We start from the raw sequence: 22951 nt of genomic DNA, 5'->3' as shown, positions 1-22951 counted from the left end.
AGTTTTCATGTGTGCTGGTCATGATTTGATCTTCCCCTTTCTTATGCATTACCCTGAGAACCAGCTTTAAGGAACTGATGTGCTTTGGGTGACCAAAATCCAGCATTTGTATTAACAGCCAGTATGGTAGTCAAAATGGGGTTACAAATTAACAAAAAAAAACAAACAAACAAAAAAAAACAAACCAAACAAAAAAACAGTGGGGCTAGAAACAAATTCAAGAGATTGCATTCTGTTCGATTGCTAGCAGTCAAAAAAATCTAAGCATTCTATGCAGCGAGTGACTCTTTGAAAGTATACGAATATCATCTTAAAACAGACCTGTTCATCTTGGTTTTGCCTGCTTCTCATCTGTGATGCTGTATTCTCAGACATGAAGTTGAAGGACAACTGAGAGTCTGGTGGTTTTGTGGGGCATTTTTTGGGTTTTTTTTTGTGTGTGAAGATTACTGTTGCCTCAACATCAAAAAGTTCATCCCATTTCTTTTATTTTAAATTAGTTTTTTCCAAAGTCCAGCACAGAGAGCTCTTGGTAGAAAAGCAGACGAGTGCAGTAGTTCCAAAAAGAAACATTTGTAGCCTGGGTTGTGCTGCTACACCAATGTATATTGTAAGGATGACTGCCAGAATATCTGCAAATGGTATGAAATTTCTGGCCATATTAGCTATGAATCATCTTAGGGAAAATGTAGTAGCACTAGACATCCTCAGATCTTGTCCTCTGGATTGTGCATGCCTATGGTAGTGCTGGCTGCATCATCTAATTGTTTCTAAAAATGAACTGGAATTGCAGGAATCTGGTGTATTGTAATTGTCAAAATGCTTTAAAAATAGATGATTGAAACGCTAAATAGAATAGGTCAGGATAAATATTTTTATTTATTATATAATTGATTATATTATAGTTTTGGTGCTGATCTACCTTAAGAGGAGCAAATTCAAAGCTTAACAGCTTGACTCATATTTGTTGTTCCCTGTTCCTCCTGTATGTGAGCTCAGTCTCTTGAATATCAAGTGGTTACATTCCCATCTGCTTTTCTGTGCAGAGCGTTCCAGCACTGCATTGGTGTTTGTGTCCAATAGCTTAACCTGCTTCTTCCACACACTCCAGACAGCCAGATGGCTCCATAATGTACGTCAATATTCAGGCATAAAACTCACTTCAGTGGCGCTCAACAGCTCTGCACTGGAACCTCCCAGAGCCAGATTTTCACAACAGTCATTACTACTTCAGAGCAAGACACTTTCATAGAATGTGTTTCATGAAGGTTACAGCTTTCTTCATGGATATACATTAAATTGTAAGGCTGTTTTCCTCTTCTTTTTTTTGTATGAGAAAACAGTTCAGTAACCTTCTTTCTTAGCAAAAATCCTGCTCCAAAAGTCCCCTGTTCCCCAGAAGTTTAGCTGTGATGGTTCTCATGGTCTGGTTTAACCACGTCTTGTCTTGGAGTGATAAACACAAGACATGTTTGGAGGGATGGGTGGTGTGAGCTCAGGGTAAAGGTACCAAGTAGATGGTCTTGCTGCAGGGAAAAGGGTGCTCAGAATGACTGAGTCATTCAAGTCAGTGGCTGCTTGGAGGGTTACATGGTGAGTGTGTACAATGTTACTCATAATTTTTCCAGATTTTTCCAGGAGGTGGGATTTTTCCAGGTACTCAGCTTCAGGGGCATAGTGGAAACATTGAGACTTGAAACACTGTTTATGAGGTACAATATTAAGACTTTTCCTAATCAAAATATTCCTTCCCCTCCCCCTTCTCTTTAAAAAGTTGAAATTCCTGTGAATCCATGTGCCTAAGAAGATGACAAGGTGCATCCAAAAAAGCGAGAAAGCCAAATTATCCAGTGTATTTTTTATGAAGTCTGTGGAAAGGTGTTTTGTTATTGTGTGGTCCTTAACTGTAAAGCTTAACAAAAAAACATCTCTAACTTGGGCTATGGCCTTGCTGATGTGGTACCAAAGGCAAACAAACAGATGAAAAGGGTGCAAGTACTGGGATTGCCCCTTGCCTGTGATATTGCTCATATAATCATGTGCCTCCCCATCATCCTGCTTTCTCTCTCCCACCCCCAAGCATAAATGTGAAAATGTTTCCATGAATCAAAGTCATGCTTACTGAGTGAATGTCTGAAAAGCACCAGTACGTCGGTGATATAGTGCTCCTGAGAGCTGGTGAATCAATAATCACAAAATATTTCTTTAAAGGATAATACAACTTTCTAGGGATCTTCAAATATACTATGCCTTTTTTTATCAATAAGGACAGAATAATAGTTATAAATTAAATAATAAAATACCTCATATTGTTAAAAAGTTTCATCATAGATGTTTTGAATGTGATCTTACATTGTCTTTTTTTTTTTTTTTTTTTTTTTTTTTGAACTTGGCATGGAAAAATATGTAGGGACCTTCTTGTGACCAAACTAATGACTTCTGATATGTTACCTGATGGAATAAAGAATCAAAATTCAAGGCATTGTAACTTGAACTTGGAAATTTAAGCTGTTTCCAGAGCTTGGATTCTAATCACAAATTGCATCGGTTTATACTAGTGTATTAGGATTTAGGAAGGAAGAAATTAAGTTTTACAGGGTGAACTTCTTAGAGTGGGGTTGGGGAAAATTAACCAAAGGAGGGAATAAAGAAAGTACTTAGAGAGCCTGTCCTGTGGTTATACTGTAAAGCAGCTAAGGTGGAAGTGAGAAAAGGCACAGAATTTGAAATGGACCTGAAAGATCCATCTCCATGAACCTCATACCCCCAGACAGGTATTTTGAGAAATAATGAGCACTTGGCAATTGCCACTGGCAGTACCCCATGGCTCTCATTCCAAATTAGTAAATCAGGGAGTGTTGTGCTTCAAGAGCTATCTTTGGATTTACCAGCCTAATTTTAGTTGTAAATTATTTTTTTAACAGTCTATGTTAAACTAAGAGTTTTGCTGTCTGAATTTAGAATTTTGAGGACATGTATTGACTGTGTACAAGCTGCCAACTGCAAAATGAATAGGCAGTTAAAAGGTTTATTTTTATGTTTCTAGTGTGGCCCATAACATAGAGCAATAGCAGTGATGTGGAGGAAACAGAGCCATAGCATGAGATACCGACACATTCTTGTGAGCCTGTTGCTGCTGAGCTCTGTCCTCCCCTTAGCCTTGCTCCGCCTTTGCTGTCAATTCAAGGCTTTGGTGATTGCTTTCTTAGGTTGTCTCATATGAGGACTCTGAAAAATTGGTCTCTTTGTGGAATTCAAACAGTTTTTAATCTTTGATAGCTTCTCTCTCTTCTCTGAGATACAGACCGTATTCCCCCATCCGGTTTCCGTTTTGTTGGGCTTTTTAACTTAGTGTAGGTAGTGTAGTGTTTTAACTTAGTTCAGGTGATTTCTCTGAAAAACAATGAATCCACTGACTGAATACATACCAGGTTTAGCTCATACTTACAAAGTACCCGTTTTTCCTAATATTGTACAGTTAAAAGTCCATTCCCCATAAGAGAGAACATGATTCTTTTTTTAATTTGAGAAATAAGTAGTTAAATTATCCAGATAGTTTTTACATCAGTTGTCACATGCTTTAGCACAACCATTCAGTTTTTCCTTTCTCTGCTCCTTCTTTTTTGTAATGGAAATATATTGTTTGCTGTATACAGATGATTTTTATGTGTTGTTTATTAAATGTGCAATAGAAAGTCTGAGAGAAATATAGTGCTAGGGTACATTAAGTTGGAGTACTCTAAATTCTCTTAAAGTAGTTTTGGTGAAATAAAATGATGTTTTTATTAAAAGGAAAAGGATTGCTCTGTGGTATTTAAATGATGGTTATATACTACTGAAAACTTATTCATGTTTATGTACCTGTGCACCTTTTGTGTTTGTCACAATTTTACTATACTGTGGAATAACTAAAAAGCACAGGACTTTCCAGTAGGTTATGCTGCACTGTAGTATATCTGAAATTGAGTACATGAGTAGGATAGATAATTTTGAAGTTTCTTAGGAAGTTACTTTATTCTTTTTTGGTGGGTTTTAAGAAAGGAATAATGATTCTGGGCATCTGATGTAAGCAAAGGGCTGTGATATGTGAAAAAGGACTGCCTCCCCTGGAAGGACCTCCGGACGTGCTCAGATTTCCTTAACTCCTTGGTTTAAAAGAATTTGTTATACTAATTTCCAATCTTAATCTTTCAAACTTTGCTTAATGAGCTTTTCATAGGAGGGTGTTCTTACTGCTTACTTAATACTTACTGCTGTTAAATGAGTTCTAGAAATTTAAAATGGACTGTTGGGTCTGAGAACTACCAGGAGCCATAGGCTGGAGTGCAGCAGATGAATGCAGGTATTGTCGTCTTCTATTGCCAGAGCACTGCGCAACAGTCATTAAAAAAAAAATCCCTTTGCATGTGCCTCTGCAGGGTAATCACCCTGTCAGAGCTGTACTCTTCAAACGCAGGCTGAAGGCTGTGTCTGTTTTCATATCTATGCATTTGGGGGAATAGGCTGTAGAAGTAGTAGAGCAGAGTAAACATCATGAGTCCGTTCCGCTGCTCGGCTTTGCGTGCTAAGATAATAAGCAGTGGATTGGGGGGATCAGTTCTCATTCTGAAAGCAGGCAAGTGTGGTGTGAAAATCAAGACTAAATCTCCAGTCTTTCCGTTTACAGCATTGTTGCTACTGATACACAACTAGTTACCAGCACTTCGTTATTTAGCTTACTATTATTTTAGTATTAAATAATGGCAACATTTGGTGCATTTAATGAAACTCAAGGGATTTCATTCCCCTTTCAAAGGCCCTGCCTTGCAGGAAGTAAACCTGCTGCTGCCACACTTCAGGTGGCTGGGTGGGATGGGAAGCACATTCTTACTGCCTTGGATAATGGAAGTTTCTGGACACCTCTGATGATGACTTCTATCTTATCATGAGGCAATCAAAGAATATAGCCGTTGGTAATACTTTTAATGGCTTATGAATATGGAAATCTGTATGAGTTTCTTGTTAGATAAATGAGGACAAAATTATTTATCACTTGTGTTCCTAAAACTACCCTTGAGATACCTTTTGTATCAGATGCAGATATACAATACTAGCAATATCAGTAATGAGGCATTTAGGAAAAAAGTAATTTCCCTGTTACTGTGCTACTGCATTATTTTTAATGCTGCACAGAAATTTTTGGTGATGACAGCCCAATACAATTTTAGGGATAAAGATGAATGACTTCCTTCAAGCAGGCCTGATTTTTCATTAGAGCTTAGCTAGGTATAGTGATGCTGGCTGAGTAGCAACATAGAATTTTGACAAAGCAAGAAGCCAAGAGAGAAGATTTTACAGTGCACAAAAAAAATATAGTAAAAAACCCCACAATAACAAAATACAGTAAAAATAAAGTAACAGAAATATAAATGAAAGGTATTGCAACTAAGGCAAACAGATGTAGGTTTGAGGGAGAAGTTGTATTAAACTTTTTTCATTGTTTACAAAGACTGAGAAAAAACTTAGAAAATTGAAAGCCTCTGATAATTTTTTTAGGGGGTTTCCTCAATACTTGAAGGTAGGTAAGGCCTAAATTTGTGGGGAGGACATACTAATTTTGTATGTTGTTTTGGAATTAAAATTGGTTCTGCAGAGTGTAAGTTTGAGAAATGCCACAATCTGGATATTATTTTAAATATGGATTGTCCAGGTCTTTCGGTATGCATGTGGAAGGATGTCAGGCTGTACTGCAATGTATTTCCTGGCTTTCCTGTATCTGGTGGACCATTTAGGACATTTGATCCCCTGTGTGGCATGTAGGATTTGAGTAACAAATGTATTTAAAGGTGGTAATTTGGGGAAAGCAGCCTGCATTGTGCCTGGTGTGGCAGCGTGTGGAGCAAGAATACAAACTGCCTCGGACTCCTGCCATGTCTCTGAGTGTTGCCATGATCTGTATAAATGTTACCTTTTCTGTACAGAGCTTTGACTTGTGGGCACAGAGCTTTGCCCTCCTCCCTCTGGTCGCTGCTTGGGTTTTTGATGTCGTAACATTTCCATGACTGTTCAGAACTACATTTGCATCACTGAAAAATAATCCACATGTGAAATGGTATATTTTGTCCACTGGTTGAACCCTCTAACCATTTCATAAGACCATTTATCAGTGACATTTAATAGACTGTGCTGGATAAAGCAGAGGTAAATGCTCAGTGTTAGACCCTCAGTGAAACCTTATTTCATGGTCCTTTTAAGCTTTTCCTAAGTATGGAAATAAAATGTGATTGCTGTCTTTATTCTGGTACGTCCCATTCATTCAAACAAAATATTGTAAAATAGTTCATAAACTGCCTTTTAATATGTAGCTTGTCATGTCTGTGAAGTGGCTAATTATTACACCTAATGATATGATTTAATGCTTAAATGTTTCAGTATTACTATTCTGCCATAAAAAGATTCCTTGCCTCCACTCAGGGCTCTCAGATGACTTCTACAAACTAAACCAAAAAATCATTCACATGGGATATCAACAGAAGCAGCTGTCACTGACTTCTCATTTGCATCTTTTAATCGCTAAGCTGATTTCCTTATCAGACATCATCTTTCATGTGTATGAAATCCTAGTATCTTCAGTTCTTTAGTAGTTCTAGAGTCAAATTAACAAGATTCTTAGCAGCTATGAATTTGTGGGGGGCTGAGGCAGTTAATTAAGGTGTCTTGATTCCTGGTTGTCTGAGAACATCATCAGCAGCCCAACTTGAGTTGGACAGACTGGAGGAGCCAGTGTAGATTTATTTCCTAGCTTTGTAGCATACAGTGGATAAAAATCCACATAAGAGAAGCAATTTTCCTAGCTGTCATCAGTTTCAGCAGAAAAGCTAAAAGCTGAATGAAAATACAGACTAAGTTTTTCCTTTGGATCTTTTGATGAGGGTTTGTTGTTTTGTTATCACTGAGTCACACTGAAGAGACAAAGGACAAATAGCAAACATATTGTGGAGCTACTTGTTTATGAACCTTGCACCTCCCTAAGCACTCAGTAAACTGATTGTGTAATGAATAAATGTATGTTTCCAAAGAAATGAAATGAAACTACCTGAATTAATGTGGTTTTTTTGTTGTTTTGGTTTTTTTTTTTTTCCTGGGAGTGTTTCTCCAAGAGAACTAGCAAGGAATGTTTGACAGTAAAAGGATTCCTCAGAGCTACTAGGATATGTATATATGTATACATAATATACTTTTTTATATACACACAGTTTCTTTCCCCTGTAGTTCCTCAAATTTGAACATAGAATTTTGTGAATGTGGCAGGAAGTTTATGGCAAATACTAAAAAAAATCAGTATATGAGAAATGATCCATCACTACAGAAATACTTAAAGCAACTTGTCTGGAGCTGGAGGTTTTTAACATGTTATTTTGAAATTTTGCATCCTTTAGCATAGAGTCAGTAGACAGGACTATTGTGGGAGTACAGCCTGAAAGAATATTTGAATAATCTCTTAACAACAAGACTGCATGAGGATCCCAGTGTACTTAGTTATTCAGCTTGAACAGGTTGATTGGAAATCCACGTGTCAGTCAGCTCTCAGACTAAAACCTATTTGTGTAAATCCTTATCAAGAAATAAGAAACTATGTCACTGCGAAAGGCTGTTGAATGTTGGAGGATTTTGAGAGATTTAGTGCTCTTCCCGTAAGCTTCTCTTCTGTGAAGCCAAGCTGCTAGTTCTGGAGTGCAGCTGCAGATCTGATACTCTCTGCCAAGGTAGTTAGTTATGAGCCTTTTTAATATGAATAAAAGTTTAAAAATGCTGATGAATTTTCTGTGAGCAGCATTTAGGTTTTGATCTGAGTGTATTTCACACATGACGCAGCAGAGGCCTAGTGGTTAGGATTTTTCTCTGGTAGTGTCGGCTGGTTTTTGCTCATTCAGAGGTGTTGGGGTTTCCCCTGCTCAGGCAGAACACAGCGCTGTGAGAGGAACAGCCGTAGAGTCGTGTATGACGGTAGTGGCCAAAGGCAGCAATAAAAGTACTTGCGATCTAATTTTGTTAAAAGTACACAGTAGTTGTGTGTATTTCCAGTGCTCAAACAACCCAGCTTGAGGCAAAAGGATGAGAATAAGGTGTGCCCTAATCTTGTACTTCTTCTAGGCTACAGGCTGGTTCTGGGCAGAGGCTGACTGTATAAACTGGTCAGTATAAACCTGGAAAGCCAAACTTGGGTCTCTCTTGACATTGCTCCTCAAATCACCACGTGCTGCGTTTCTGCAGAATTTGTGAGACACTCAGTTCTGTGGTTATCAGGCCTAGGGTAGGTGTGTCCTGTGGCCTGTAAAGTCCCAAACCTGGCACTTGGAACTGCTTCACTTCCCCAGGTTGTGAGTGCTCTTTTGATACAAGCAGATCAGCTCAAGAACTATATAGGCAGCAGTTTGGTGTGTTTTTCTGGGTGTTGGTACGGCTTTTCAGTTCTTGTAAGAAATACCAAATCTTAGTAATACAGACCTGCACTCAAGTTCATAATTGTGAAAAATACATACTTTTTGGCATTCCCTGTTAGACTGTTAATTCCTAGACTCAGATTTTGTGGCATCTGACAACTGCTTGCTTGCGGTTATGGTAGGCCCTGTGGTTGGTCAGAATTTAAAGTATGTTTATCTTTGACTTGATTCCGTAATTCGTTGATTACTGCAGTGAAATTTCCTCAGTACATTGCATTTGTTCTTCAGATCTCAGTGTTGATAGGCAGCCACCTACAGTGTCACACTGTTGGAAGTAAATTTCTGTTTCTTTGATCAGAGGGATTTGAAATTCATTGATAATAGTCTTTGAAGAATAGAGAACTAGCAGGAATTCTGAATTTTGAAGTCTGTCTTAATAGAGATTTTTGTGTAATCAGAGTGACATTAAGAGAGAAAAAATTTCTGGGGGCTAGGAATAATGGCACATCCTTTATGAAGATTTAATGACTTCTAATAATCCCCAGGGAAAAGTATTTTCTTTTCTGCCATCTTTTACCTTTTTTTTGGGTCTTTATTCTCAGCACTTTATACTCCTCTTTTTAGTAGCAGTCTGTTGAGGTTGGAAGTTTTTGCTCTGCACAATTGTGGAATAAATGTTCCATCCATTCATCCATCTTCCTGTAAGATAAGGAAATCTTCTGTAGCTTCATCCCTTCCAACACCTCCCATTCATAAAAGTTAAGGAGAGGTGGATGCCTCACTGGATATTCTGGTTTCATACCCCAGATTAACCAGAGGAAGTTGGTACTGCCCATCTTTCTCCTTGGAGACATGTAGAATTGTCTGCAGTGCTTACTGTGTTCAGCTGCATTGATTTCCAGAATCCAGATTTCATGGCTAGAAAGACTGCATTTCTCTCCATGAGTCACATACTGATGGCATGGAACAACAAAATTGGTAAGGCAAAGCTTACAGGAATGCAGTGAGAGCTTTCAGTCAGGCTGCAGCAGCAGAAGGGAGGTTAAGAAGAAATTGCATGTTTTACAGTTTTTTATTGTTCTTGATGGATTTTGTCTCCAGAGCTGACATATCCAAAGTTACTGAGCCTTAGAGTGGAGCAGCAAACAGAAGAGCTGTTGGATTTCACACTGAAGTTGTTTCAAAAGGAAGTCACTTATTTTTAAGGCAGTTATTTGAAGGTTTCTTATGTGGCACAGTGGAAGAGAGCTCTGTTGGTAGAAGACTGAAGGAATTTGTATTCACGGGATCTGCCTGTGTGACTGTCCTGTGCTGAGCTGCAGTGTGGGTGGGCAAAGAAAAGCATGTAGCTAAATATGTAACCCTGTGGTTTGAATCCATGCCTTAGTGCCATCAGAGAGCTGCTGTAAACTGCTGCTGGGTTGGTTAAAAAATTAACTGGTTACTCATTGCTTACAGTTTAAATATCCAAGATAGAACAGTTCATTATTATTCAGCAGATGAAATAATCAGTCCCAATTTCCTCTCACGCATGAATTCTGTGTCATTTTCAAATACAAAGATGATTTGTTGCTGTATGTGATTGATTATTCAGACTCTCCGGCAAAGAGATGTTTCAGTGTCTGTTGAGTTTGAAACACAGGTAGTATTTAATTAAAGGAGTGTTAAACTTGGTATCTTCTGGAGAATGTTCTCATGTGGAAACAAGTAGGGTTCCTGACCACAACCAAATCAGAAGATTTAAGGCAAAAGTTGTCAAACTGCTGAAGAGCACTGCGTATCAGGTTTTAGTTGGTAGTACTACAACTGCTGGCTGTGAACAGACACTGGGAAAAGGTCGCTTGGGCAGTCCACACTTACTTGTGTTGCTGGTACACATCAGTTTTGAACCCTTCAGGCTTTAAGTGACACATTTGGCCTGCTGGCTTTCCTTCCAGTCTAAGGCTCCAAAAATTAGTGTTAGACATTTGCAGTGGAAACCACGTACGGTTTAATTAATGCAAATTTAAAAAATAATTCCTGTTTCAAAGTGATTTTTGTTTTACTTTGCTGAAGTTTCTGCTGCATCTTCATTTGTGTTTTTTTCAATTATTGAAATGAAATTTAATTTTCAGATAACAGTTTGTTGGAAACTTTAATGGTTGAGCAGGTATGTGAAAAGAACTCAGCCCAATAGAGAGGTTACTGCTTTCTGTTTCCAGTTAGAAAACCCCACGTGATTAACCCAGTGTTGTGGTTGGAAAGGTTCCTAACTGCTTACATTTCAACCTTTTATCTTGTCTAATGAGTTATTTCTCTGTTGCAGACAATTATTTCTTAGACCTTAAAGGTTCCAGGTAGTCTAGTTATGCTATTAGAAAACCCCCCAAGCAACTAACCCAAACTCCAGCAAAACTCCCCAAACTGATACATCGCTGATATTTAACAGAGCTGGTCCCCTGCTCAGTGTATTAGTTCAGCATGGTAACAATACTGTATTTTTACTGCACAATGCACAGGAAGGACATCGACCTGTTGGAGCGAATCCAGGGAAGGCCACCAAGATGATGGGAGGGATGGAGCAACTCTCCTGTGAGGAGAGGCTGAGAGAAATGGGTTTGTTCCGCCCAGAGAAAGGATAGCTTGGGGGTGACCTAATTGTGACCTTCCAGTACCTGAAGGAAGCCCATCAAAGAGATGGAGAGGGACTTTTTACAGGTACATGTGGTGACAGGACAAGGGGGAATGGATTCAGACTCTTAAGAGAGTAGGTTTAGATTAGGAAAAAAATTCTTCCCTGTGAGGGTGGTGAGGCACTCTGGCACAGGTTGCCCAGAGAAGCTGTGGCTGCCCCATCCTTGGAAATGTTCAGGGCCAGGCTGGGTCTCCAAGCAGCCTGTACTAGTGTAAGGTGTCCCTACCCATGGCAGTGGGGTTGAAAATAGATGACCATCTTGAAGCCCCTTCCAAGGCCATTCTGTGAATGACTCTTTAAGTGTTTGTGCAGTATAGTGAAATGTTAAAAATTAGTTCATGGACTGTTGCTTTTAGACAATTGAGGCTCTTCATGTGTCACACAGCCCCCAGATCCCTCATCCACTCCCTAATGTGCTTTACAGCAGTGCCTTAGGCTTCACCCTGCACTGGTTGCACACAGGTATCATTGATTGGCACCCATCTGATCAAACAAAGGCTGTGATTGGGCTGATGGAGTTTGCAAAATCCAAATCTTAATGATTTGGTGCCATGCCTATTGCTATTGGAATCAGCAGTGGGAAATGCAGGAGTAAACGAATATTGATAGTTATCTCAAGATAAGCCTGTTTAAAAGTTTTTACTCACAGCTGGCTCATGGCAGCCTAGTAGTATTTTTAGATGGCAACACCTATCTAAGAGTGCCCCTTTAACAAAAATCTTTTAATAAGAGTTTTTTTTAAAAGGTACTTGACAGATCTCTAAGCAGCATTTGTCTTCCATGTTGTAGTAATGTGGTTGACTTTCTGTGAAGTAGAAAGATTGATAAACCAAGTACTAAAGTAGAGGGAGATAGTTGAGAATGAGCGTTTCAGTTTAGTGAAGAGGAAGCTGGAAATGGTCTACTGCTTCTGTCCATCTTCCCCTTTAGGTAGGTCATTATCCTTTTTCAGCCTGTTGGAATTCAGTTAAAAATCCTCGGTGGGAAATTTATCCTACCTATCTATCATCAGACATTCAGAATATGGAAATGAGGAGGTGAGCTAATCATCTCCTACTTCTGGGCAATAAATAGAAATAGGCGTTTCCTGAGGGCTGCTCATCTGACCAAAATGAGACGAATCACAGCCCTAAGAGACGTTTTCCTCCTGACAAATTACTTTGAATAGCTAAGGCAATTATTAGGGGTTGTCATCTTGCTTCTGAAATGCTTTAAGCATGTCTGGAAGCCTTTTTTCCTTTCAGTATATAGGGGACCTCCTCAGGTTTTTGCATCACGTTTAGCCTGACTTAGGGCTGTAGCAGAAATAGGGAGTCCTGACCTTGTGCTTGGTCTTCCCAGCAGTGTGTAAGGACTCAACAGTGTCAGAGTCAGATCATTTCAGTGGTCAAAAAGGCCAGAAGTTTCTGGCAGATCATCTGAGTAGTTCAGGTTGCCCTGCAGCCCCCTGAGGTTTGTATTGGATGGCAGCAGGGAGTAGGACAGCCCCAGCTGCACGTGGTTTGGCTGTTTAGAATTGCCCTGTTCCGCAGACAGCTGCAGCTGGATGGAGCTGATCATGGTGTCCTTAGGCTCTTGACTTCGGTCCTCAGCAACTCACCCAAAGTATGTGTGCAACAGATGGTTCAGGCTCACTGAATTGAATATATGAGAGCTGTATTTTGGATGCTGTAAGTAAGAGATGGAATGGATGGGCCCCCAGAAGGGAAGGCTTCTTTTCAGCTTGTCTTGACTCTTGTGTTCTGGGCTTTGAAGCATTTGTGTGTGTCTGGGCAGGGGCAGTATTGAAAGGAAACTTGCAATTTAGCTGGCAGATGCCTGAAAAAAGCACAGAAGCCTGCATGCGATTAATTGGACCAAAATTTAAATCTTGAGATTTGGAAGGGGTCCTTTCTGGGAATTGAAATTGCTGTGACAGGAAGGTGCACCGGGAAGAGAGGACAGTGGAGGGGTTTGCCTCATCTCAGGCTCTGCAGGTTTACATTTTGAAAGAAAGATGGGAAGAGCCATTCTGGATTCAGACATTGCATTGAATGTGGTCTTGTGTTCAGCTCTGTCTGTCCTGTGAGCCTTGGGGCTTTGTTTACTAATGGGAGCTTTCAGAGGCTTTTGGAGTGCCTTTTTCCCACACAGGACTACTTAAAAATGAAGTTGTCGGTTTGTGGTCCTGTTCCTGGCTCTAGAAAAGGAGGCTTGGACTGTGTTAATTCTTGGCCTTTAGTGTTTTGTACCAAGTGTCCAAAATAACCATGGGCTTTTATCTTTTTGAGAGCAGTAATTAGAGTAGATGTTTACCCCTATGCATTTTTAAAAAGTTGCTGTGTTTTTTCTTAAGTGCATGGAGAGAATGAGCTGAAATCTTACTGTATGTGATGTACAATTCTCTACTTTCCAGTACTGCAGAATTTACAGCTCATTTTATGCTTTGTCCTTCTATAGAGTGTTGTTTAAGCTGAAAACACATGCAAGATGTGTCATCCATATTGGGTAACAAGCTTTGCAACAGCTTTGTAAGGTTATATTTAAGGATCATTTCATTAAGCTGAGGTCAGTCTATTGCCATTTAAAACACCTGTCTTAAAGATGAACTCTCCCTGGCAAACTCGAGATGCACTGTTACAGGTTTTGAAGATACCAGCCCTCGTGCAAGGTCTGAACAGCTGGGAATCTTGGCACTGAATCTGGATTTCTATCTATCCATTTTTCCAGTTCTTTTGAGGACAAATGAATTCCTCATTACTGAAAAGAGCAGCTTGACCCCTGGCTCTATTTGTATTACAAATCTGGCTACCTGAGTCTTGTACATGTGATTTCTTGAGGGTTCTGAGTAGCAGCATCATTCAAAGTCACCCACAGCTGATGTTTCAATTTATCATATAATGGAACTGTCAGCTGGAAGCCTTGTAAGTTTGGGAAGAGGGTTAACTGGAATAGTTAAACTAGATGTAGACAGCAATGAACACTTCCATCATCCTAGAAAGCCCAACAGGTTTTTTCTCTGAGCAGAAAATGAATTAAGTATACATCTGCAAGTTTTCAGAATTGGTTAACAACAAAAAAATCCCATAAAAGCTTCCATTGACTTCTTAAAATTTTGTTATCAAGTATTTGTATTAGATACCAAGTTCTACACCATTTATTTCAGGTGCTTGTAAAGGTTGCTGTACTGACCCAAGTGAAAATCAAAGTCAGTTGCATATGTTGCCTCTTGACTATCACTTTACTTTCTTGGACTAATCTTATTTTTGGTAATGAGAATAATTTGGTTTCTCCTTAGGAAGTTTGAAATCTGATCAGTAAAACAGTTTTATTAATAGTTGTTTGATGCACCTATCTGTTTGGAGAACTGTAGAAAAAAATCAGTGTTGGTACTTTTGACCTAAAGTAAAAGGATTTCTGTTGGAGTGAGTTTTTTATTTCTTATCAGTGCTTAAAACCAGACTATATCTGAGCTTTTGAAATGAAAATGTGGACTAAATGTTAGAAAGTATGGAGGAGAGTGTCTGGGGAATAGGCTGTTCTGAAGTTTGCTTCTGTAGAATTTAAAAAGCAACGTAGTTTGAGAAGGACTTACGGATGGCATCTGATCTAGCTCACCACTAAGATTTTCTGCATTTATGAAATGTAAACTATTGTACAGCTTATACAGACTTAGGAATTTCTAGAGTCAATTTATTCTTGTTCTATCCAAACCATCCTTCCTGTCCTTCACGCGTGCAGCTCCTATCTCCTTTCTCAGTGACAGTGGCTGACAGAACTGCCTTGGCTGCTATTCCGGCTCCCAGCACATCTCCTGGGTTTCGGACTTGCTCTCTACTGTTCTTTTTTTGGAAAACAAACCATGGGTTTGTTTTTTTGCTTTCTTAATTCATATTTATAGCCAGATGGGGAGGGGGTGTGAGTGCAATTTTAAAGTTATTTCAAGTATGAAATGGGAAATAATTGAGAAGTTGAAATATTTTTTCACTCTTTCTAGTGAAAAGATACATTTCATTTGAAAGCTGATTTTAATTTTTCAAATTTTTAACAAAAATTATATTGACAGAAAATACACAGACTTGGAAGAAAAAAAAGCCAGTACATTTTGTCAAAAATCTATTTGTTTCAACACAAATGAAACAGTAGTGTACCATATCCGGGACAAAAGTTTCTTTTCATGTTTTATGACCAAGCTGAACATAACTTATTATGTAATAATACAACAAGAAATACTTCAGTAAGTAAAAATATCTGTGATAGAGTGAAGCTCCCACTTGCTGGAGGGAAAGTGAAAGATTAAAACACTGGTAGAGGTGGATGAGTAAAGCAAATAAAATATTGGTCTGAACCAACATCATTACTCTTTTCTTTCCACAAGGGAAAAAATTCCGGGAAGCATCATAGACCCTTCTGGCCAAGGGCACAACATTAACAATTTAAATAAAGGTGAAAAAATAAAGACCCACACTAGTCTCCCTGGAACACTTGTAATTTATCACTTGAGGTTGTGTTTATTACTTAATGTAAAACAAACATAATAAGGTGCTCTTGAAGTAAATGAAATCAATTAGTTAAAGTGCATCTGCATTTAGATAGTGATTTATTAAATTCTGTCAATTTTTCGATATCTGCTATACAAAATATGGTATATATTTTTGGACAGTAGTAAAATAGATCTGTTTGGACTCTGCAGGTTTTTAGTAAAGATCTCAAATGAAACACCTGGAATAATCGGTGCAAAGTACTGTCTATGACTTTGGGTTTAGAGGCACCGTAATATCCTGGCCTGTTGGGCTGACACCATTGGTGTCAATGAACACGTAAGAACTAATACAGGTCACATTTCTTCACTGCCAGTAAAGAAAAATCCTGATGCTCTGGTTCAGTGTAAAATTAGGGAATGCCATAAATTAGGGAAATGCCATAGACTATCGGCAGAGCTTATTGGAAACCTGCTTAGAGTTTACCCCTTGTTTGTGCTGACATGCAGTTCAGCACTTTTTTCTAGGTGTGGGGACATCAGGTGGATTTGGACACAAAAAGGGAATTCTAATCTGTATACAGAGTGTGCGGGAGTGAACTGAGAAAATAGGAGAGGGATCAGGTTAATGTTTTAATGCATTGTGCTTATCTCTTTGATAGGATAACATGCAAATTGGATTCCATAGCTGTTTGCATTTCCTTCCAAAGAGCCGATGTGGATCTGACTCACGCCCTCACATTTTATCCTCATGTATGAGGGACAAGTCCAGGGAGACAGAGTGGCTAGCTTGGCATTAATTACCAATAATCTTGTACCATGCTATGTCAGAGTTACAAGTAGAATCTCTCTGCTAATTAAGTAGTTACTCCAGCCCTTGTTCTTTGTCTCTGCCGTAGCTTTTGTAGGGATCAGAAGAGCCTCCTTTTCTTGCTGCTGTGAAAATTGCCTATTTTTATTGGTGGCATATGTGCCTCACAGTTGTGAAGGAAGTGTGCTGTGGCAGCCAGCAGCGAGTTTTGAAGAACCGCTCCTTGTCTTCTGGGGCTTCCCACAGAGCCAGTCAGCCTTCACTGCCTCAGCGGCTGCACTGCAAAGCCTCAGCCCCTCTGTGCTCCAGCAGGTGGAAACTTCGGGGCCAGCCGGTGTTTAATAGCAGGGTCAGTCTTGGAACTACCTATTGACCTTCTTCCTAGGAAAGCCTGAGAAACACTGCCAGTGATTTTATAACAGTGCTTTTATAATGCTGGTTAGAGGTTAAATATAGGGAGAGATGTTGCTCATGAGAGCAAAGGGATGATGTGATAAACAGGTCAGGAAGAAATAAGAGTTTTGGAGATTTATATTTTTGCTCAAAGAAGAAACTGGCTTCTATGTAAGCCTTTTAAAATAGAACAAGAAACCTCACTGGACATATAAATTCTATTTACTCGGATAATTGTTTGTTATAATTTTTCTTCTATAAACTTACAAATGCAAGTCATTAATTTTGAGATCTTAACATAAAGAAAAAAATGTTTCTACATTTGATTACACAAATGCTCTCCCCCTTTCAGCCCACACAAACACTGTAGGCAATGTTGGAAAGTCCACCCAAGCATATGGAGACCGTGTAACAACAGGCAAAATTTTGACCTCAAAAAGAATGCTAATTAATAATGTGCTAACTTCACGGATAAAACTAAAAATCATTCTTTGGGTTACACCTGCTGGTCTGAAGCGTTAAAAATTATTACTGGCTGGAAGCTTGAGGGTTTTCTTTTTTTAAACTCATATCTGTTTGTTTGCCATGTCTGTGTAGGCACATTAGAGTTCACTTCAGTTTTCCTTTCTAGCCTTTTGGAATGGAAATTTCCCTTCAGTGTCTGTGCTAATTCAGTATTGATCATAGGAATATGAGGATCAGAAATCTTACGAGAAAAATTTGAGGTGTGTGCAATTGTTTAGTTACTGGTAATGCTGAAATAAGTGAAGGTAAAGAATTTAGAAGAAACTAGGAGAGAAAACCTTGTGTGTATGGTTCTTCAGAGAATATGTGCTATATCTGTAGTTATACGTTATGATATGAACAACTCTGTATTGTGGTAACTTGCACACAAGGTATTGTTCTTTAAGCAATTAAATATTGGTATCTGAACTGTAATTTAGTGTTTTATTTTCTATGTATCATTGTGTTACAGTTACTAAAGGGTGTAAACTTGGCAGAGTGAGAAAATACGCTTGTGAATATTCAGTGTAAATTAACTTTTTTTGCAGTGTTCCTCCAATGTATGAATGCTGCGTAGAAAACAAATGGAAGTTTCCAGACACGGCCTTATTTTGCTTTGTCTAACCCTGGATGGGAACCATTACTGCGTGTGCTGAGACACCAGCAGTGGGACCCAGCCCATTATGATGGTGCTTTGTTATTTTAAGTGTGCTAAGAACCATGTTATTGTAGGTTCCTATTTATTCATGAGGTTAGTCTTTAAAGGATATGCTTGTGGAAATGATCTTACCCTCTGTTGAAAGTTTTAGTATCTTCACAACATTTACACGTTCAAACAATTATCTTTGTTATTGCTTTAGATTTAGTGTGTTGTTGAATGCTGATTTGAGCAAACTTCTTCATAACAAGCTATTTATGTGTCTTAATAACCACTTGCTGTTTCTTTCATATGTGGCAAGAATATTTTCAGTGTAGTATAATGACATTTCACAGTCTAAAAGAATTGCTTTGAAAGGCAGCTTTCCTAAGATTCTTAATCAAATGAAAAGATTGAGCACAAGCAAAAAAATCTATTAAGCTCCTTACTTTGATCCATCCTAAATAATTTAAATATATGTAGATTTGCATGTGAAAGCTGCTGTATTATCTTTGCAGTAGAATGGTTGATATAAATAATGCCAGTCACTGTCTCGCTTGTATTTTATTTTTAGCTGGAGAAACACCAATTCCTATTTAATTGCCTTAGAATTTTACAGATGGAGATGAACCCATTAATGAATCATGTGTTGCTGTGAAGTTATAGGATTGCTGAACTGCCATGCAGTCTAAATTTTCCATCTTAGGAAACAAAAAGTTTACTGTTTTCAGAATAGTGGCTGTGTCTGTAAAGAGTCTCCTTGTTAGTGCTGAAAACCCTTATCTGTTGGAGACTCTGATGCTGCTTCCCTACTCTTGTATTTCCATGTGGGGTTATGCAATGTAGCACAGGTTTTGCCCCTGTGATCGTGGGAAGGCTGGTCCTGTTGTCAGATGTCTAAAGCAGGTGGTGGGACAGCCTTGCACAGAGAGGTAAGAGCTGAGGATTTGCCATGCTGAGCGAAGGGGGTATCCAGTTGTTCTCAAGGAAATGCAGTGAAACCTCAGGTTGGACAGAAGAGTGGGAAGCTGCCAGTGGATGGAGGTTCATGAGTTCCTCCCAGAGGTGCTGCAGCTGAATAAGGCTTTAGAGATGGGTCTGAAGAGAGGAAGAAGGGAGGGAAAAAGGGCAGCACCTGGCTGCAATGAGAAATGATTTTCAGAGAGCAATTTAAAGGGGAAAATTGGGAAGCTTGAGAGTATTACAATACCTTTTGCCAAATACGGGAAATTGCGAGAATCCCATAAAACTTTCAGATCTTGCTTTAAATTGACATTTACAATGTGCAGACCAGAAAATTAAACTGTCCTGCATAATAGTTGTGTAACTGCCCAGTCCAATATTCAGAAGTACTGTTATTTATTTTGTTCTGTTAGAACTTGCCAAAAATCATTGATGAATAACTGGTTTTAGTAGCTCATTTTATGTAATTCATTTCAATTTCTTGATTTGCCCATGTGAGCAAAGATCTATCTCACCAGCCTATGGTTAGATGGAACTCTGGATTTAGTGGCTTTCCTGTTTTTTCAGGAAGATGTGAGGGAGAGGACAAGGATTTGCAGCTGATGGCACAATAGAGCCAGGCCTTTAGTCAGCATGCTTCCTTTAGACACTAATGCCTTGTGAGTACTCTATGCTGATGCCATTAAGGACCTCACAGAGGAGGAAATCAATCAGCCTCTGAGTCTGGAGGAGCTCTTGGATGGAAATCTTACCGTTGATGACTAGGTTGCTCCTTCAAAAGCTGGCAGCTCCACAGGAGAGCAATCCGTGAAAGGCCTAACAGTGAGGGGCAGCTGTACAAGTGCTCTACTGAGGACTCTACATCTGACCTAACTTGTTAAAGAGAGAGTGAAAAGTCAAGAGGAGGAAGGGAACTCTTTAAAATCATTGTCCCAGAGCAGCTCTCCAGATAATCTTTCTCCACCTTCCTGGAAGATTTTTTTATATCAGCTTTGTGCTGAACTAAATGAGGGGGTCCCTGGGTAAAGTTACTAATCTTTTCTTTTTTTCTAGTGTGTATGAAGAAGTCCTAGAATAGAGAATCAAAAATAGCTCTAAAAGGCTTCTGCACTCAAACTGAAACCTAGCATGTAGTAAGTGACAAAAAAAAAGGCATTAAATAAGATGTAAAACGGAAAGATTCCCCATTTTAATCATATTAAATGATTGTAGGGGAAACTGAGGATAAAAAGGATCATCTTTGGTCCAGGAAGTAATTAGGGAGCATTTTAATGCCTCATTAGCCTGTGCTTTTGACTGCTGGCAGCTTGAATTGATGAACAACAGAGAAGTTTGGTTTGCTGATTTTTGCAGCTCACCAAAACTGAAACCATTATTTGATTATTCTGACATGTTCTGCTTATGGGCATTGCCGAGTTAAAGGTTCCCTGTCCCAGTCTGAGACCTCTTCAGGTTGTGTTCTAGCGGAGTCTGCAGTGCAAGGTGTGCCTTTGGAGAGAGCTCCAATTTGTTGAGGTTTGGCTGTGATGGATTTTTAATAATCCTGGACCCTGCGAATGTGGTAGTCAGTGGGGTGCCTACAAAGAGACCACCCAGCTCTGCAGAGCCTTCTACCAAGGCTTTGTTGGCACTGCTGTCCGCTCCCCCTCGGAATAAAACAGCTTGGCAGCTCTGCAGCTGCTGGTCTGGGGTGCTAATATTTATACCTTATTGTCTTTATAAACAGTGCACATTTTTTTCATACTTGATACAGTGTCTTGAAATTTATCTACTTCACCTAAAATCCATAGTTTCAATGCTGGGGAAGTAATAATTAAAAAACTTGACCAAAAAGCCCCCAAACAAAACCAGTCCTTAAACAACTGCAGATCAGTTGTTAAAACGGTTCCCTGTGGAACGTTATTGTGAATTCTGTTCTTCATTCTTTGTTTTAGGCTGTCTTGTATTCATCAAGAGAAAAGAAATTGAATTGATCACACCCAGGGTGTCTTTTATTTTTGTGGGCGTTTGTTTCTTTTTTAACCTTGGAAATATTTTTTTCCTTGGCTGTGTGTGTCTTTCTGGATTGGATATTATAAACTGATCTGCAGAGAGCCTCAGTAGTGTGCTTTCTGTCTGAATTTCCATCATAAAAATTCATTTTGGTTTCCAGTTGCTGGTACTTCCTACAGTGGGAATAAATACCAGTGCCCACTGCTAAGTTGTGCATATTGGATTTTCCTTTTTGATGGAGTTAGTGTTGCTTTTCTGAGAGCAGTCATTCTAGATGGAACTAAACAGCATGGAATTTGAAACATACCTTAATATTCATTCTTTAATTAAGCGTATAATTTTTACAAATTATATTTTGTATTTCCAACCTATGCATGTCCATCAGTCCTTTGGTGATGGTTGAATTATTTTAGTAATTACTTCCCTTTCTATTGAGTAGCTTAGCATTTAGTAGAATAATCATTCAAGTAATTACTTCTTTGTTGACTTAGAGCAGTCTTGATCGTGAAAATCATTATATGTTAGCAAATCAAAATGTGAGAGCTTTTCTGGTGTGGAACTGGTTCACCAGACTACATGCATTATATGATGAGATGGATTGAATCTGTCATCAACAGGTGGGTCATTTCTGTATCCTCAAATACATTTTGAAAATATATTTCAAATTGTATGTTGTGTTATTTATTTGTATTGAGTCTAGAGGTGAGAAATTAAGCATCTGTTTATTCTTTTTGAAGTAGACACATCAGTGAAAACTGCATTGAACTGTTCTCCACATTTGGTAGCATCTCATCTTGCCTACATTTCTTGAAAAAGAACCATTTGTGAAATTGAGAATGGATAAAAGCACGATAATATTTTCATATTTTATATAGATTTCTCTGTGTATATAATGGATACCTTGATATATGTATATGAATGTTACATGCTAAAGAAGGCCTAGTTCGTGAGTGCAACAGGCTGCAGGCCAATATTGAGGCAGTGCACATAGCACCTGGAATTTGTAGAGCTGTACCAGTCCTACCCTTGTGCATTGTGCACCAAAAAGATGGACTCTGCCATCTGCTTTCCCTGGCCCCCTGTGACAGAAGCTGTGCCACTGCTTTTTTTGGGTCTCAGAATGTTTTTGACTCAGGTCAGTTATAAAGAGAAGGCAGACTCCTCGAGCTGGGCAGGCTCGTCATTTTCCATAGTTAGAAACTCTTGCACCACGAGTATTGGGTTGCTCTGTAGGGCAAGAGCACTTGAGTGCTGACAGTGCTGAGCTTGTGAGGCTCACGCAGTACCTCATGCAGACATAGCCCAGTGGGTGTCTGTGGGAGAATTGCTCAGAAATTGGTAGATGAGAATTCCTGGCACTCAGACCTGCACACCTGGTTCAGTAGAGCTCTTCAGTACCGACTTAAGTGATTCAGAGCATGGGGACTTGAGCTTAGAAGGGCAGGGAGGCTTTCACAGCTGCACAGTGGTACCTTTCTTTCCATGGGCTTACACTGTGCTTAGAGGAAGATCCAAAGCATTATTTCTGGCTTTCAAGTATACTTAAAAACCAGAAAAAAATAGCTACTGACATTTGTCACCCCCGTCCCCCACATGCATGATGTGATTGAGGCTGCGGACCCCTTGTTGATACAACAGGCTTAGCTTCACAAAGCCTTCACTGGCCATGTAGTTTATATGCTGTCTTCTGGTTTCCTCATAGCTTCTTTGGAGAAAACTTGAGTTTATTCTGTGATTTTAAGAATCATCCAGTTTGCCTCCTTAGGCATTTTAGGCATCACGTATTTGAAAGCTTGTTCATGGGTGGGCTTTGAAAATGCTGTAGCTAATGTAACACAGGCATCACTTTTATCACAAAGAATATCACAGGAGCATGGTTATGGTATAAGAATTTCACAGCATTTAATTCTTGGAAGGAGATTTTGTCTTGTGACTGTGCTTTTGTGACTTACTGTGACATTGTGACTTGACAGTCTTTACTTTGACTATCTGCCTTAGCATTTTATCAGCTATAATGTCTTCCCTGTTTACATTTTCTCTTGAAACCTTTAAGAAATGTAAAATCCCAAATAGCATTCCATTAATGAGCAGAGAT

At 39.1% G+C, this 22951-nt stretch overlaps 1 long non-coding RNA gene across 1 annotated transcript in view; it reads left to right on the top strand.

Annotated features, from left to right (window-relative positions):
* Nucleotides 1-12654: 12654 nt before the first annotated feature.
* The window catches only part of LOC138112258 (uncharacterized), a 34504-nt gene continuing 24207 nt past the window's right edge, over nt 12655-22951 (top strand). Inside the window, exon 1 of the long non-coding RNA XR_011151613.1 lies at nt 12655-12767. This is a non-coding gene — a long non-coding RNA (uncharacterized lncRNA). The remainder of the gene's footprint in view (nt 12768-22951) is intronic.

The sequence above is a fragment of the Aphelocoma coerulescens genome, chromosome 6 (genome assembly GCF_041296385.1).
Source record: "Aphelocoma coerulescens isolate FSJ_1873_10779 chromosome 6, UR_Acoe_1.0, whole genome shotgun sequence".
NCBI classification, from domain to species: Eukaryota; Metazoa; Chordata; class Aves; order Passeriformes; family Corvidae; genus Aphelocoma; species Aphelocoma coerulescens.
This window is presented reverse-complemented; position numbering and strand designations above follow the sequence as displayed.